Here is a 12,676-nt window from a genome sequence, read left to right as displayed (position 1 = left end):
ATGGCTATCATATATAGATAGCAATGTGAATGTATGTACATGTACATAGATATGCACATACACATATGAATATATATACGTACATACATATATAGCAATGTGAAGATGCATATGTGAAAACACAGTTACCCCTTATCACTCCTGCAGGACAATCCTTGATACAGCTGCAACAATATTTATTTAAGTCCTGTATCTCAGTTACTTGATAAATTGGTTCGATCCTTGGAACTGTTGGAATCATGGGAAGAATCAGAGACTGTGGAGGGGAAACGTTAGGAAATATTAAATTTCTCTATTAAAGGGAACTGAGGAATGAAGACCTGGGCCTGGGAAGGTTAGGATCCAGTCATCTATAGCAGACTGGGGCCCACACTCAGGAGATTCTGATTCAGTTGACCAAAGATTATGATGTTTTAATAAGCACTTCGGTGAACTTTTATGTTATGCCAGATTTTGAGAACCACTGTAGCAGAGCTAGAGAACATTTTCAGTTGATTTTGTGAACTTCCTTTTCATTCAGAGTAGGGATATAGTCTAGGGGTTCCAATGCTATTGATTTTCTCTTTAAATTTCTGTTCTACTCAAGTCACATCACTTTGTTTTGAGACAGCTGTGTTGAAAGAATGAAGGTAAAACAGTACAAATTAGTAGACCCTTTTTAATCCCTAAACTAAAGCTTTCTGTTGAAATTCTGGAGTGTTTCCAGAGATCAAAGAGCATTTGCTCCTTTTCTTACATGACTGTTTTAAGTACTTGAACTGTTCTTCTTGTGTGACTTGTGGAAGAATATAGGTGGTCAGGAAAGACGTTGCAACAGCTCTTTCAAGATCAATATTATGCTAACATCCATGAGTCAATAGACTTGCAAAATTTGCTAAAAATAATCTTATTGGTATTTACTTCAGAGATAATCATCCCAGTTCTGATGATATATGGTCTTTGCAATCTGATAGATTTTGATGCCAATTTGTCTCTGCTACTTGCTAGCAGTATGAACCTAATTAGGTTATCTAAACTTTTCTGAACATGAATATCCGTATCTGTAAAGTAGGAAGATAATACTTGGGGTAAGGATTAAATAATGTGTGCAAAGTGCTTTGCATAGTACCTGACAAATTACAGATTTGATACCTAATAAGATTCAGTGTATGACATTAGTGTATTATAAATACTCAAAGCAATTAATTCATATGAAATGAGTAAAAATAAAATCTCCATGACATGTACCCAGCAGTTTTTATTTCCAGAGTACTCAGAGGGGTCCGCAGGCATTCTTGAAGAGGGAGACTTTAGGCTCAAGGACAACCTGCAGCTGTCTCCTGCCATACTTCTCTTAGTAATGGTCAAGAGGCAGCCCCATAACACATTGTAAATCAACTATACTCTGATAAAATTAACTTTAAAAAAAAAGAGGCAGCTCTGGGATGACTCCTGGAAAGAACCTCACATCTTTCTACCCACTAGAGCCCTGGCATCATCATGATTGATCTTATTGTGGCCATCATTTCTCTTGTGTTGGTCACCACCATGAGAAGTGAGGGATTCCCTGATCACTCTCTTCAGCTCCTGTCTAATCCCCATATGGCTCTGCACCCGCCTGTATTTGCCCTCATCTCCTATCCCTCTCCCAATCCTGAACTGAGATACTTCTCTTGAGATGTTTGGAACTCATGGTTAATCACAAGTAGAATTCCCTCTACCTTTAGCCTCTTCCCTGACACATTTTGCTTCACCTTCTTGCTTTAATGTAAACCTGGCCCTTCCCTGATGACATTGCCTTTCAAAGCTCCTGTGATCAATGGGGGCTACATTGTTCTCCATTTTGCTCCATACCAGATGCCTTGGTCTCCAATTTCCCTTACTGCGCTACTTCCTTTCTGTTTACACACCCTCTTCTCTCAGAATCCATCGTTATGAATCTCATATCTAAAGACTCTATCACTTCATCTTGGTGGAATCATCTACCAGTCCTTGAGTCACTCCTACTTCTTCCATGAGTTTTAGCTCTTGATTCAAAGCCAATCTTTCAAAATATTCCTGCTGTAATAATTATCAGTAACTGTAATGACCATGAAGAGAATACTTCTAATTCCCTGACTTCTTAGCTTTTCAACTTTCTCTTCTTTGATAGCCTTGCTTCTACTCACTCCAATGGATATATCCTAGACTTTGTCACATCAGAACTGCAACTTCTCCATAATACAAGTTTCAAGAATTGGAGTTCCACTATCTGTCTTGCCAGCTCACACACTGTAGTACCCCGGATGCTTCCACTGACCAGGATCTATCTGACCATTGATCGATTTTACCAGAGGTTTCACTGTGCCTTATTTCACGTTGTCATTTCCCTCCATATCTGGGTTAAATTTAATGGTCATGGTAATCACTTTCTTCCATATATCTTCAAGTCATTTGTGACCCTGGCATCATTTTAATTGCTTGACAAAACACAACCTGGATTAAATACAACTCTCAGACTACTCTGTCCATTCATCCATGCTGCTGAACGTGATTGAAGAAAAACCCTCAGCCGTGTTGACTTTAAATTTAGGATCGTGAAGTTCAAATGGGTCTTTCTTGGGCTTAGGTATCGTGTTGCATTTTCCCAATCCATGTCGTCTTGCTTTCTCAGTAACTATCTTTTGCTTTCATCTCTCTCCTCAAAACTCTAACACATCTTTTCCTATCTCCACCTTCAGCTGATGATGATTTCACTAACAAAAATGAAGATCAAAATTTCCCAAATCTTCTTTCACCACATCTGTCTACCTATAGCATCAGTACCACATACTCTGCCTTGATGAACTGTCTATGCTCTAGCTAAGGCCAGCCTCCACTTGTGCACCAGATTACTTCCTCTGGCATTCCCAAGGATAGCAGTTTTTCCTTTCTAGAGAAATGTTCCCCTCAGCATATAATCATGCCATCACTTTCCCATCTTCAAAAATCCCTCTTTTGATCCCATTCCCTTTCCTGGTATTAACATTATTTCTGTGTTATTTTTACTTAAAAAAAAATCTTCTCAAAATGCTTATGTATAATTAATGTTTTCCATACCTTTTCTCATATTCTCCCTTGCGGACACTTCAATCAAGTTTTGCCCCCAACTCCTCACTCAAACTACTCTTGCCTAAGTCATAAATTACCTAAATGCCACATGTAATGGTCTTCAGCTGACTTGACCTATTAGCAGCATTTTTTCAGAGCTGATTACTTTCTACTCAGCACACCATCTTTTATGGTTTTCCTCTTAACTTACTACAATACAATTTAATGCAAATATAATTTGATGTTTTGACATATGTATTCACTGATGAGACCAAAATAATGAACATAAAAGTCACTCCCAGGAGTTTTCTCCTGCCTTCTCTACTATTCCCCATCCTAGACCAAGCCATTGATCTGTTTCCAGCACTATGGATTAATTTACATTTTGTAGAATTTTATACTAATGTAATCAAATTGTACATACCGCTTTTTGTCTGACTTCTTTAATTCAAAATAATTATTTTGAAATTCAATCATGTTGTGTATATCAATAGTTTCATTTCTTTCTATGCTGATTAGTATTCCAAATATGAATATGTCACAATCTGTTTACCTGTTTATAGAAATTTAAGTTGCTTTCAGTTTTGGTCTACTACAAATAAAAGTCTTATGGGGCTTCCCTTGTGGCGCAGTGGTTGAGAGTCCGCCTGATGATGCAGGGGACACGGGTTCATGCCCCGGTCTGGGAAGATCTCACATGCCGCGGAGCAGTTAAGCACGTGAGCCATGGCCGCTGAGCCTGCGCGTCCGGAGCCTGTGCTCCGCAACGGGAGAGGCCACAACAGTGAGAGGCCCGCGTACCGGAAAAAAAAAAAAAGTCTTATGAACATTGGTTTATAAGTACTTTTGTGTACATATGCTTTCATTTCCCTTAAAAAATACCTGGTAGTGGAATGCCTGGCTTACACAGGAGGTGTGTGTTTAAGTTTTTAAGAAATTGCTAAACTGTTTTCTAACATAGTTGTATCATTTTACATTCGCATCAATAGTGTGTGAGTTTCAGTTCCTCCACATCCTCACCAACAATTGGTATAAATAGTCTTTTTAATTTTAGTCCTTTTAGTAGATGTGTAGTGGTATCTAATTGTGGTTTTAATTTGCATTTCCCTAATAACAAATGATGTTGAGCATCTTGTCATGTGCTTATTTGTTGTCCATCTCCCTAAATACAATTTTCATTTTGAGTTGTTTTTCCTTGTGAAATGTCTGCTCATATCCTTTGCCCAGTTTTTACTGGAATGTTTGTCCTCATTATTGAATGGTAAGAGTTTTTTAGATGTCTTCAAACAGGCCTTTCTTGGATAAATGTTTGCAAACATTTTCAAGAGCAAAAGTTTAAAATTTTGATAGAGTCTAATTTCTTTTTTCTTTACAGTTTGTGTTTTTTGTGTTCTATGTGAGAAATCTTTACCGAAATGAAGGTCAATGAGATTTTCACATTTTGTTCTAGAGGTTTTATATTTTTAGCTGTTACATTTAGGTCTATATTCTAGCTTGAATTAATTTTAGTATAAGGTGTGAGGCAAAGTCAAGGTTCATTAACTTGTCCATTGTTATCTAATTTACTTAGCATTGTTTGTTAAAAAGATTATTCTTTCCCTATTAACTTGACTTAGAATCTTTGTAAACTATCAGTGAAACATAAATGTGTTGGTCTATTTCCAGACTCCTTATTCTATTCCATTGATCAATATGTCTATCTATACTTTAATACCATAGTATCTTGATTACTATAGCTTCAAAAAAGTCTTGAAATGAGAAGTGTTAAGTCTTCCTACTTTGTTCTTCTTTTTCAAGGATGTTGTGGCTATTTTAGGTCCTTGGCACTTCCATGTAAATTTTTTGATCTGCTTGTCAATTTCTGAAAAAAACCTCTGCTGGAATTTTGGTCAGGATTGCAGTCACTGTATAGATCAGTTTTGGTATAATTGGCGTCTTAGCAATATTGAAACATATAATTCGTGAACATGGTATATCTCTCTTTTGTTTAAGTCTTGTTTAATTTCTCTCGGCACAGTTTGTAGTTTTCAGTGTACAAGTCTTTCATATCTTTTGTCAAATTTCTTAAGCATTTCATATTTTTATACTATTATTGTTTTATTTCAATTTCTGACTGTTCAGTGCCAGTATATAGAAATAAAATTGATTTCTGTATATTGGACTTGTGTCCTGCAATCCTGCTAAACTTACTTTGTAGTTCTAGTGGATTTTTAAAAATATGTTTCTTAGGATTTTTAATATATGTTACCATGTTCTGTGCAAATAAAGACACTTGTATTTCTTTCTTCCTTTCCAATTTGGATGTTTTCCACCCCTGCCTTAGTGTACTGACTAAGACTTCCAGTGCCCTCTCTGGGCTCTCATATCACAAAATAAAAGTGGTGAGAGCAGGCATCCTTGCTTTGTTCCCAATGTTAGGGAATAGAATTTTCAGTATTTCACAATTAGGCATGTTGCTACCTGTACGTTTTTGTAGCTGTAGGTTAAAAAACTTTCCTGCTACTTCTATTTTTTCTGAGTTTTTATTCATCATTAACAAATGACTTAACATTCAAGAGTCAATCAAGGTAATTCACTGCATCAGTAGGATAAAGAGAAAAAAAATCCTTAAACTTATATCATCTCAAAAGATGAAGAAAAAGCATTTGATGAAATTCTTCATTCACTTATGATAAAAACACTTATCAAACTATGACTAGAACTTCCTTAAAGTAATATAGAGTTTCTACCAGAATACCTATATAATTATCATACTTCATTATATTTTTATTGGACATCAAGGTATTGATGGATAGGGAGAAATAGAGGGTCCAATAAATTGGAAGTCCAATGAGTTAGGAGAAAGGGTATTTGAGAGAAATTGAGGGAATGAGATGAAGGAAAAAAGTGGAAATTTAAATACAGTATTTTGGAGCAGTTCCAGGTGATGACAAATACCAGAATATGGCTACAGGATGGGGTGACTGCAGTTGAATAGAGGTGTGCATTTTCCCACTGCTCAAAAAGGCATAGAAATCCTACTCAAGGCTGTCTGTGTTGAGCCTTCAGGGCAGTGTTGTACAAATACACCTTCTGTGATGATGAAAATGTTCTATAAGTGCATTCTCAAATGCAGTAGCAAGTAGCTACACATGGCTATTAGAAACTGAATTTTTAACTTTATTTAATTCAGATTCAAGTCACCACATATATTTAGTGGCTACCTTATTGGATAGCATAACTTCAGGGTGTCAGTCTGTACCCTGGTGGAGCAGAAGAAGAATGGCCTTTTCCCAAGACTGTCACAAAATCTCACTTAAACAATTCCTAAGGCTTTTACCTTGAACCTAACTCTTTCCAAGGACCAAAATACCAAATCATTAGGCTGTTAAGACACAGAGGGGATAGGAAATGCTCTATTACTTCTATTTTCATATATGATTTCCTTCTTTCTCCTCTATTTTCTCCCTTCAATTTCCTGCTGTCTCTCAGGATCAAGGATCAAGCACAATGTCAGATATTATGATCACTCAATATGTGGTAGCTATTATAATAGACTTTTCTAACTATAAACAATACCATAATGAACATCTTTTAATGTAAATATTTGAAAACATCTATGATTACTTCTATGGTGTACTATTCTAGCACCAAAATTACTGATTCAAAGAGTGTAAGCTTTTAAAAACTCACTTTTCAAATAGCTTTCCAGAAGGATTCTATCAGTAACAGTCCCTCCATATATATTGCACTTCTCAATTTATATCTGTCATATCTTTTTTTCAATCTTAGATTATTAGTTGCAAAATGGAAACTCACTGTTGTTTCATTTTTCACTTATTTGATTATAGAACATATTTATGCTAATTCCATGAGACCTTATGATAAAGTCCTCTAATATATTTCATATGACCCAGGTATTATTTCCTTCATCTCTTTCTAGTTATCTTTGGCTCAAACTTAGAATAATATTTTTTCATCCTGAAATGGCAAAAATGTGTGTCCTCTTAAACAGCACCAGTATAGCATTTGGTTTTCTGTAATAGGAATCCTGATTAGCCCTATTTTCTGGTATATTCTTAATACTACAGGCCACACAATAAATATTTTTTTTCTGGAAATTCTAACTTTACTGGATAATTCTCAAGTTATTTGCTCTCACATGATATAACAAAGACAGTCACAATCCCCAACATTGTCTTTGGAGCAAAAGAATTACAGAATTCTCCTGTTCTCAACTACTGCTAATCAAGAAGCCCGTGAAATTCCAGTTATGACCTGACTTCCTTGAATCATCTTGTCCATTTTCCTCAGGCTTCTCTAAGTGTGTCGTGTCCCATGGACTTCATGGCTTCAGATGTTCTCTTGGATATCTGTAGCTGCCTAACAATTTTCATAACACAACACACTGGCTAGTTTAATCAGTCATTCCATAAGCGAGGACTAGAAGAGCTGGTAGGTTTGGGAGTAAAGAAGTCCCAAGTAGATGGGAGCTGACGTTATGGCTACAAATCACAAGACCCAAGTGGAAATTACCTGTATAGTACTGATGATTGTGAAATTCTTCAGCCAGTAGGTGGAAGCAGACTCCTGTCTGTAAAGAGGGAAACTATAAACAGCTCACATATCTGAGTAGTTATTTAGCACTTTGCAGTGAAAGCAGCTTTCATTCTCCAGGAATCCGCTCTCTTGGGCAGTATTTATGCAGCCACTAATCCCTATTCAAAGGAGATTAGGAGCCTTCACAAGTTTAACCCATGCCTAGGATATTCCAATATTTTCTATGCAACTTCAGGTTAGGTGAAGTAAACATAACAAAAGACTAAAACATCATCTGAGTAGGTTTTTAATGCTAATAAGTTAATCATTTACCTGGTAAATGTATTCTATCCTTACCTCATTCTTCTAAAAGGACAGTGCTATTTGACTTAGGGTCTGGAAGGCAGGATTGGACTAGGAAGGGCAAATCCACAGAGAAGGAGGTAAGTGGGAGGGCAAATGTGATTTAGTAATGGGGATGATGTTGATAACTATCAGGGTTCTTGGCCTTCCCCAAGCAATAGAAATTGATAAGAGGCCAGACAAGAAATTCAGGCAAGGTTCTTTTGGGGCTCCTGCAGTGTCGGGGTGAGTAAAAAACAAGTAACAGTTTCCGTTGCTCGCTCCCCTAGAGGGGAGAGCTGGTTCATTACATGGGGTGAGGGTAGGGGTGTGTCAGGTTGAAGGGGGCTGCTTAGGTGGTTTGCCCACCCCTCTGGTGATGTTCTGTGCAGGGGGCATGGGAAGTACCCTGCTTTTGCTCCTGGCTCTTCAGAAGTGGCAGTTGGTTGTTTTTGGTCTTTTTGTATCTTGCTGTCCACAATTTACCCCAACTGTGAATTCACACAGTTTTTAGTCCCTTATAGTTTCTTTGCATTCTGTTGTTTGAGGAGACTTTTGTCCAGGTGGAAGCACCGCAGCAAAGGGTCCCGGGTCCCAGGTCCCAGCCTGTCTCAGTGTGACCTTTGAGTTCCATGAGGGCAGGGATATATCTACAATGTTTGCTTCGAAGGCTAAGATACGGTTCCAGATACCTAGTGGATACCCGTTAAATATTTGTTAATAAAATTGTGAATAATTAAATAGGCGTTTGAATGGCGTCTCTTCTCAGGATTTGATAGCTCAGCAGTATCCCTTGTAAAATGTATGTAATAAGAAGTTGAAGGGCAATGGAGAACGACGATGTGGGAGGCTGAAGAATGATCTCAGAAGAAATCCACATCTTAATCCCTGGACCCTGTGAATGCTAATTTATATGGCAAAAGTCATTTTACAAATATAATTAAGGATCTTAATGTGAGGAGAGTATCCTGGATAATCTGGATGGGTCCTAAATGTAATCAAAAGTGTCATTTAAGAGGCAGGCAGAGGGAGATTTGAACATGGAGGAAAAAGGTCACGAGTCAAGGAATACAAGAGGTCACTAGGACCTGAAAAAGCAAGGAAACAGATTCTCTCTCTTCTGAGATTCCAGAAGAAACCAGCCCTGCTGACACCTTGACATCAGCCCAGTGAAACTAATTTCAGACTTGTGACTTCAGAGCTGTAAGAAAACACATTTGTGTTGTGTTAAATCATTAAGTTTGTGATACTTTGTATTACAGTAATAGGAAAATAATACAGGTGGTAACCGTCATCTTCATCCCTCATCTCTCTTCCTCCGCTGGCCTCCAAGGTTGGATATAACCAATGGAATATGAAGTCAAGGCCATCTAGTCAACATGATCTGTCCTAGAAGGAAAGACACAGCCAGTGGGATAGGCAATGTCAGAGAAAAAACTCTGATATTGGAGTCCCAGCCAGGTCAGCCTCAGGGTAAAGGAGTAGAGTCCTTTAACACATAACTGAATTTTGGAACACGATTACAAATACATTAGTAACTTAAAGGCTGGGGAAAGTCAACTTTATTTCCATATGTTGAGAAATATAGGCTTGAGCTGATCTCTGATTATTTGTGTCATCTTTATACATAGAGAACTTTTACATCAGTCTTGGGATTATGGAAAGTAGCTGAATACTGGAGACTGAATACAACCTACTAGTGCTGAAGACTCAACTCATTCAACTGACACAAGTTTATTGAGTAGTACTAATATGCTAACCAGTGTATGCAGAGCTGGGCATCAACACAAACAAATAAGTTATGTTCACATCCTCAAGAAGCTCACAGACTGATGGTAGATAAAATGAATGACCTTGGGTTGTGCTACTCCCTAAGTAATACTCTTGATCATGCATGGACAAACTATCAAATCCTTAAATTTCATTGAATGCAGTTCAAGAGTCAGTAAAACGTTCAAACTAAATGCTAGAGGATTAAGAATAGCAGGGGCTGGGGGTGGTCTTATAGTAATAGCTTATTGATCATTACTTTCTGTTCCTCTAGATCAGTGGTCAGCAAATTACATACTGAGGGCCAAAAGTAACCCCTTGATGGTTTTCTCAAAAAAATGTTTTATTGGAACACAGCCATGCTCATTCATTTATGTATTGTCTTTGGCTGCTTTCATGCTACAATGGCAGAGTTAAGTGGTTGTAACAGAGATCATGTGGCCTACCTCGAATGTATACTGTCTGCCCTCTTTTTAGAAAAAGTTTGCTAACCCCTGCCTTTGTGAATTTTATCCCTTTCTAGCTATTGGTGTTACTCTCTATGCTGGACTCCATATCAAAACCTATAATGAGTAAAAACCTATAACATCAATTATTTGGTGACTAGACTCAGAGTGGAGCCTGAGACTGACCTACATTCCACTCTCTTAGTCAAATTTTCTGTCTAACGACTCCGTTTTTCCCAGGTTAATGACATTAAAACCTACCTTATCCTTCCATGACCCAATATAGTAACAAGCATAGAAGTATTTTCCTTATAGGTCTTCCCACTTGCAAAAGGCATATACACATAGTAATGTCGGGGTAATTTCCTCACAGGCAAATTAAGTTTGAGACATCTATGGTTAAATAAAAATGTGTCCAACAGACAGCTCTAGATTAGAGATGTCACTTTTAGGAGACATGGTAGAAAAAAATCTTTGAATACAAAAGAAATCACTCGGGGGAGGGTGCAAGTATGAGTATAATAAATGTAAATTCAGAAGAGATAGAAATGAAGGAGAAGCTGAGAGCAAGCAGTCAGAGAAGTAGGAGAGGGTCCAAAAGAGAATGCAGTCAGGGAAGCCTAGAGAGCTGACGTCATCAAGTAAAAAGAGTTAAAGGTATTGAGTGCTGAAGAAAGATTGAAAAAATGGCTAAGGGACTTCCCTCGTGGTCCAGTAGTAAAGAATCTGCCTTACAATGCAGGGGCTGTAGGTTTGATCCCTGGTCAGGGAACTAAGATCCCACAAGCCGTGGGGCAACTAAGCCCACACGCCACAACTACTGAGCTCACATGCCTCAACGAGAGAGCCCACGTGCCGCAAGCTACAGAGCCCATGTGCTCTGGAGCCCATGCACCACAACTGGAGAAGAGAAAACCCGCATGCCACAACTAGAGAGGAGCCTGCGCGCCACAACAAAAGATTCTGCCTGCCTCAACGAAGATTCCATGTGCCACAACTAAGATCCGACGCAACCAAAAATAAATAAAAAATAAATCTTTAAAAAAAGAAAGAAAGAAAAAGTGGCTAAAATTCATATATTGAGTTGGAACTTTGTTATCTGGAAATTGGATTATAGTGTATTGTAGGATGATTACGTATTGAGCTTGAGCATATCTTGGCCATCTCAGAACATGGCAGCATTGTAGCAAGAGTGTAGATTTGAATCCCAGGTCTGCTGTGTACTCTCTGTGCAACTTTGTCGAAATTTGTTAACCTCACTAGGCCTCAGTGCCCTCCTCATTTCGAACACAGGGATAAGAGTTGTACACACATCTAGACTGTCCTGATCAGGAAATGAGGTGCTATATTTACATCAGTTAGCACAATGCCTATGCATAGTGATTAATAAATACTTATTAATATTCTACAGAAATATTTTTGGAAGCCTAGCTACAGTATAAGAAGAGGGATAAAACAGAAACTAGAGGGAGCTGTCGGAACTAGAGACTTGTTTTACTTTCTCTTGTCTTTTTTTTTTTTTAATATTTAATAGCTGGAGAGAAAGGAACTTACCATCTGGTGGGAATATAATGTAGGAGAAAAGCTGAAAGATGGAGCAGTACTTTATTTCACACCCAGAGCTTTTATAAATTTCCTGTGTCAATTTCTTGAGCAGTCTACAAGTTGGAGGACCAGGAAGCGTGGAAATAGCAGGAAAAAGGAAGAATGCAGGTCCAGGGACTCATTAACAGCAATGGATGTCCCTGGCTATTTGGGAAATTCCTGAGGACTGTAGAATGTTTTGATGAAGGCAAAGAATGAGTGCCCCTGTAGTGAGGGTGACTGGATTCCCTGAAGTACTGTGAAGTGGGGAGGAGGGTAGGTGTTGTCTAAGTACTGATACAGCACTTGCCCAACTCCTAGGTGATCATGGCCCAGATTTAGAATGGCAAAGACTCCATTTCAGAATTGCAGTAAACTATATACTTTCAAAATGGCCAGGGTTCTGGCAGGGTGTTTTTTTTTTTTTTAATATGTGCTTCTGAATAAGGCAAAAACAGATGCACTTATTCACCTCCTGAATACTTTTCTGTCTTGGAATTGGAATCTTTCACTACTTTGGATTTTGCTTATGAAGCGTGGAGTAGGTTCCAATCACAGTGGCCTTAGGCATGAAATAAATCAATGCCTGGATTTTTAAAATGTGGATTTAACCCAAACCAGACCTGGCCTAAAGCACTGTACAACCTAAGATTTAGTTGTACTGATGTTGGAGGCTGAATGCTAGAAAATGCAATCTATTAAAGGGTCTTATGTGTAGATGCACCTGAGTAGCCTCAGCTGTAAAGTCCAATTAATTGTAAATAATACCTTAATAAAGCCTTTCTGTAAAGAGTAACTTATGTAAAACTTTGGGTAAAATGTTTGTTAGCTTCCAGTATGTAACATCTATTTACATATTTTTCAGGGACAAATTGATTCCTTTTTAATGGTGAAGAAGTCTTCTACATCTCTAGATATTTCTCCATTGTCCTTCCTACCTCTTTCAAGTCTGGGATGTTTTATTCATT

The sequence above is a fragment of the Pseudorca crassidens genome, chromosome 11, assembly GCF_039906515.1.
Source record: "Pseudorca crassidens isolate mPseCra1 chromosome 11, mPseCra1.hap1, whole genome shotgun sequence".
Taxonomy (NCBI): domain Eukaryota; kingdom Metazoa; phylum Chordata; class Mammalia; order Artiodactyla; family Delphinidae; genus Pseudorca; species Pseudorca crassidens.
The sequence above is the reverse complement of the archived record's forward strand: the minus strand, read 5'-3'. Positions refer to the sequence as shown.